The sequence below is a fragment of the Callionymus lyra genome, chromosome 18 (assembly GCF_982586985.1).
Source record: "Callionymus lyra chromosome 18, fCalLyr1.hap1.1, whole genome shotgun sequence".
In the NCBI taxonomy this organism is placed as follows: Eukaryota; Metazoa; Chordata; class Actinopteri; order Syngnathiformes; family Callionymidae; genus Callionymus; species Callionymus lyra.
The window spans coordinates 21,782,717-21,788,716 of record NC_141835.1 but is presented as its reverse complement, the minus strand read 5'-3'; positions in this window follow the sequence as shown (position 1 = coordinate 21,788,716).

The following is a 6,000-nucleotide window of genomic DNA, read 5'->3' as shown; positions in this document are numbered from 1 at the left end:
CCAACTGAGCCCCGCAGGCTGAAAAGCTTAGTAAATTGTTTGCTAGAAATCAAACAATGGCTGAGTGAAAACACTTTGCAGCTAAATGTTAACAAAACAGAAACTCTGGTGATTGCTCCTGATGATAAGGTTCCAGGGTTGAGTCAGTACTTGGGTGACTTAGGTCAGTCTGTCAAACTGAGCCTGAGAAACCTAGGTGTTGTATTGGACAAAGACATGTCTCTAGTTCAACACTGCAGAAAACTGACCAGAAACTGTTTCCTTCAACTGAGAAAAATCTCCAAACTTAGGAAAATGTTGTCACAACATGATTTGGAGCTTGTAATCCATGCGTTTGTGTCTTCTCGTCTGGACTATTGCAACAGTTTGTTTTCATGTCTTAATAAGAAGTAGCTGTCTCGCCTACAGTTGATACAAAACTCTGCAGCGAGAATTCTGACTTGCTCAAGTAGTAGAACCTTCCAGGCTGTTGCTCCTAAGCTTTGGAATGATCTTCCTCTCTCTCTGCACTTGATGGAGTCTACTGACTCCTTCAAGAAACATTATTTCTCATTTGTGCAGGCTTTTCCCTGGTTTTCTGGGACACCTGTGTTTTTCTCTGTGTTATCTTGATCTTTTTTGTATATATTTTTGGAGTTTTTTATTTTTATTTGATTGTTTAAGCGCTTTGTGACCCTGGTCAAAAAAAGCACTATATAAATACAAATTACTTACTTACTTACTTACAACCATGGCCACCGACCATTTGTTTCATCAGAAATCTGGAATAGACTTAAAATAAAACCTTTTTCTGCTCGTCTGGCATACAATCTCAATGATCGATTATCACCTGATTGCTCTTTTGAAAACCAGCTTTGAGAGCCAGCGTGAGATTGGATGGAGTTGTGTGTGTCTGCTGCAGTGTGTTTTAGGAGAAGACGAGATAAACAGAGAGAATTGCCAAAATTGCCATGCTGACGCTGAACTGTGTCGCACAGGCAGAGACCAAATGAAACAACTTTAACAAAAGTATTTCTTTCCATGTCGATGCTCCACTTCTCTTTCAGTTTAGACAAAGAATAGTGTGTGTTTGCGTGTGTGCATATGTGTGTATGTGTCTTTGTGGGAATAAAGGATGTTTATCCAGGTCATAGTGGTTTCAAGGAAGGTTTAAAATACATGAGTCAGCAAGTTTATATCAAAATGATGACGACTAGAAGATGTTCTGTCGTACTGATCAGCAGCTCCTCTGTTCTCCCTGTGCTGTGGACCAACACAAAGTTCACGACGTCTTGGCCTCAGAGGGGAGGGAAAGGTTCGTAGTTCGAAGTATCCAGCAGAGGATACAAAAGAGAGAAGATATAATGAAGCTGCTCCAGCAGGACATCAGCGTCTCTGCTGATAAAGCAGTGAAGACCAGTCAGATCCTCCAGAGAAGAATGTCTAATGTTGAGCAGCAGATCAGATCTCAGCGGCAGACTGAAGCCACTTCGAGTCAAAAGACTTTGGGAGCAGCTGCTGTTAGCTCAGCAGAATACATTTGTACGCCAAGCTCAGCTAAAGCAATTATCCGTTCTAGCCAGCTGTAGGGTTGCTTAACTGATAGGGAGCAGCCTTAAACCGTTCACTGATGGAGAGTTTGTCAAGAAATGTATGGATGCTGTCGGGGACCAACCTTAGAGCAACCCTTTGAGATGTGAGAGGAGCTGTCATTAATTTCTCAAAGGGACTACAACGGGGGAGAATATTTTCGGCAAAGTGTGCCTAACCATGGAAGAGTTGGACCTGGACTGGTCAAAGCTAGCCAGCACTGACGGGGCTCCTAGTATGGTGGAGTCTGCACACTGAGATGTGCTGTACTACACAGCGGTCCAGGGCAGAGTTTTGAGGCATTTTTACCATATACTAGCTGAAATAATGCTTTTCTTTATTCATAAGACAAACCGCTCCTGAAAGAGCTGATCTGCAACTCACATTTTTAACAGACGTGGCAGAAATGCTGAACAACCTTTACTTGCACTTACAAGGCCAGTGCCTTAAGCCCCCCACCTCTGATGAGCGAAGGGTTTTCTAGCCTAATGAAGATGACTTCTTTCACTCCTCTCTCAAACCATCTTTCCTCTTTAATTTTTCTGATACTCCCGCTACGCAAGGAATAACAATGACTTTGCATTTCTCTTTATTTTCAAGTTCTTTGTCCTTCCTCCTCTTGTTTTTCAAAAAGGCCCACTTAGGGTATCCACAGGTAGGGCTTTTCTAACATGGTTTTGGTTAACATTTGGTTTTGTTCTTTGATCTTACCTTCCCTTCTCGTGGGGACACACTCAACCCGGTGATTGACAGTTCTGAAGACACCCAGCTCATGCAGTAAGGTGTGATGCAAGTCAAAGAGTAAGTATTGATCTGTATGTGTGGGTTTCCTGTAAACTTCCACACTGAGGCCCCCGCCTGTATCCACGTGTACTGCGCAGTCCAGGAAGGCTAAGATGTGGTCCTTGACATCTTCACGAGTTAACTTGATGTTTTGGTCTTGTCTCTGCTCCTCCCCCTAACATGATATATACTGGCATATACTGGCCTAGCTAATTTGGATTTGAAGAAGCTCCTCGGGTGAGGAACGAAACATCGTTCTAGAAACTCTACACAGTCTAGTTGACTTGCTTCTAAACCTCCTGGATTACACTGCTCAAAACTCAGATGACATCAAGATTGTGAGATGAGCATCTGCATCAGTCTGGCTGTGACCAGAATCCTAGGGTCCACAGAGCCCTTGGCATACTGGGCATAACCGGAGGAGCAAGGAGCAGAGCAATTAAGAGCATCACAGAAAAAGCTTAGAAGGCTTCAAGATGGATCTGGCTACGGAGGGAAGTAAATGCTACCCGAACACACGCGGTCTGATCAATCGAGGTAGGGCCGCCTGGAAGAGGGTGTATAACTGTGGTAACACCCGAGGATTCAGGTCATCCCCCCGCCCCAATCAGAGAAGAGAAAAGTGTGGCCCTCACAGGAAAAAGTTTGGTCCTTGTGACTGGGAGGTGAAGAGGGTGAGATTTTTGGGAAAAAGTAACAATTATTGGTGTTTATATTGTGGAAACTCTTGATTGACACTGCAGATATGTCCTTCAACAGGGTCTCCTAGTCCACAGAGTACAAACCAGGTTCACTCAGTGTGTACATGCTAGAGGCTATATTGACTCTGAGTCAAGAGGAAGAAGAAGTATAATTATATCTTTTGTTAGGGTTTTGTTCCAATGAACCGACCCTACCCCAGTCTCGATAGGTGGTGGTGGTAAAGAGGGACACAGACACAAGAATGAGTTTAAGGGAAAATTATCGTTTGGTGAAATATGCAAAAGTCAGAGACACAACTTACATGATTCGAGGGCCTTGGCAAAGCAGAGACTATCGCAGATACGTCTTAGAGTGTCAAGTGTAAAGTTGTAATAAAATAGCATATCTTTTATAGTATGAATATTCAGGTAGATGCCTCTAGTCATTTGTGCATGAATGATTGGTCAGATACTCTAAACACGTCTTCTAAGAAGGTAGTGCCACGTGGTGGTTATGGAAAGTTACCGAAGTTTGATGTCGTCTTAAGAGAATCTGTTTATCAGTAGACTGACGCAGATGTCTGTTCTTGTCCTTGACTAGCTGGCACCATCGAGAGATTGTTTTTTCTTTCTCAGTGTGAATGTTGGCTTGACCTGACCTGAATAATAGCTGAACACATGAATTCTAAAGAGAGGCAATGATTATTTAATATGAATTAAATATGAAAGATTATTAGTTAATCAAGTGATTATTTGAAATGTGTGTTTAATCTAGATGATTGATTACAGTTAAGTTGTCATATCCTTACATTCCCCCTGATTGCATCATGAAATAATGATGCAATAAAACAAAGACAGGTCTGATTACAAAATAATAATCGCGAATCTGTTCACAAGCTAAACATGCTAAACTATCATCCATATAGTGCCACACAAAGATTAGATTTGGTGAGAAAGCAACGGAGCAAACACAAATTCATTTAATGAATACCGGTTATACATTTTGAGCATTTCTCTTAAATCAAATTTTTTTTTTTTAAAAATCCAAATCAAGTATTGAAACTGAATTAATTGAATGGCAAATCATCAAAAGAAACATGTATATACTAACTAAGTAAAATCTATTAAAGCCTATATTGAAGTAAAGATTTTTTTTAAATATATATTGATATAGAGCCAGTATCCACTTCTTTGAAAAACCTCTTTAGCGAGGTCAAAAGTAAGCAGCAGCCCTGTTAGTCTGCGAACATGGATGTCAGCGCTTCATGTGAGGTGTTGTTGACGTCAACAGTGCATCATTGAGCTCGTCCTGCAACATAGGAAAGAGATGAACTGCATAGCGTTCTTTGGACATACCAGAAACAATACATCTTTAAATCATACTTCATATTCACAATTTACTCATACTTCTTCTTGTAGCCAAAATGAACCCCTTCCTATTCACTACATAAGTTAGAGAGATAGTAAAACACAGTATTAACCATACCTTATTCACAAAGTGTTTTCTAAACCAACAATTTTTACTAAATTGATTAACTAAATTAAAAATAAGTTGAATGCAATCTCGACAGAGCCCCCTTCAGCAGTGTTGTCAGCTGCAAAGACATTCTAAGCTCAGTTGAATCATTATTATTCCTCTTAGATTTGGTTTGAAAGTCTATTGCTGAAGTAAAAGGTTCAATGATAATATCAATAGAAAAAAGTGACTATGAAAAAACATTTCTGCAGCCGTTTATTTATTTAATTATGTTTTTATTGTTAGCATTTCTGTTGTTGGATTTCTGTACCTAAGTTTAACCAATTAATAAAAGACTAAGACTTACTTTATGAATAAAATTAAAAGTAAAAATATACTCTATCAAATATTTTTCCAGATTATAATTATTATGATTCATTCTTTTATTTTATTTTATTGTCCTTTGTTCGATATAAGGTAAGGTAAGGTAAAAACTTTATTGATCCCTCAGGAGGTCTCCTTCGGGAAATTGTTTATAGAACTCGATCAAAATTTTTGAGAACCTTATTTTCCATTATTAACCCTTTTTGGATTTAAGGTAGATTTATCTATAAGTTAGAGACTGATATGATTCTGTAGTTTCTAAATTAATTATTCACTATTTTCTTTCCTGAAGGCATCATTTATGTCTTTTTTTTCTGATGGGTCTTACATTGTTCAGAGTCAATTCTTTTCCCTGCTTTATATATAGTTCATAAAATGTTTGTTTTTTTCCATAGAATGTTAGTAGCAGCTCTAGAGACATATTTCCATTTCTTATTAACTTTTTCAATTAATCAACTAAATTTTTTATTCCAAGTTTCACTTTTCGTTTTGTGTATATTGTATCATTGGCTACTAAAAATTTGTTCTTAAAATTATTCATTTTGAAAATATGTTTTAATCATTATTTTCTGTTCTTTGGAACTTCCCAGATGTTTAGACAATTTCCAGCTCATTTGATTTAAGCCCTTTTAAATATATATTATATATATAATATATATAATATATACAAATATGTTCCTTCTTTTAGCATTTAGTCTTATTAGTTTGGGGGTGTTGGATTTATCTCAAATCACGATTTCTACATCTTAAATATTTCACCACATGTACAAAGAGTAGTTTCCCTAAAACTACATTTGTACATTCATAAAGTCTGCTAGTCAAGTTTTTATCTTTACACATGTTGGCTCATGTTTCTTTTTCACCTTCTAACAAGGAGATCATTTGATATATTTAAAAGTCTGCAGTGGACAGTGGCTTCTTATTTCTCCCTAACTGGAGAGCTTCTCAACATCACCTCTAACAGGATGAGGCTGATCAGAAGTTATGAGAAGGTCGGTTATGAATCTATTCAGATGGTGATAAGGACGTTATGTGTGTGTCATGAGTTTTGTATTCCAAACTTTAGCAGAGAGTTCAGATTATCAGTATGTTTTGACTTCAGGGAGAAGAGAGAAGCACAGTTGGGAA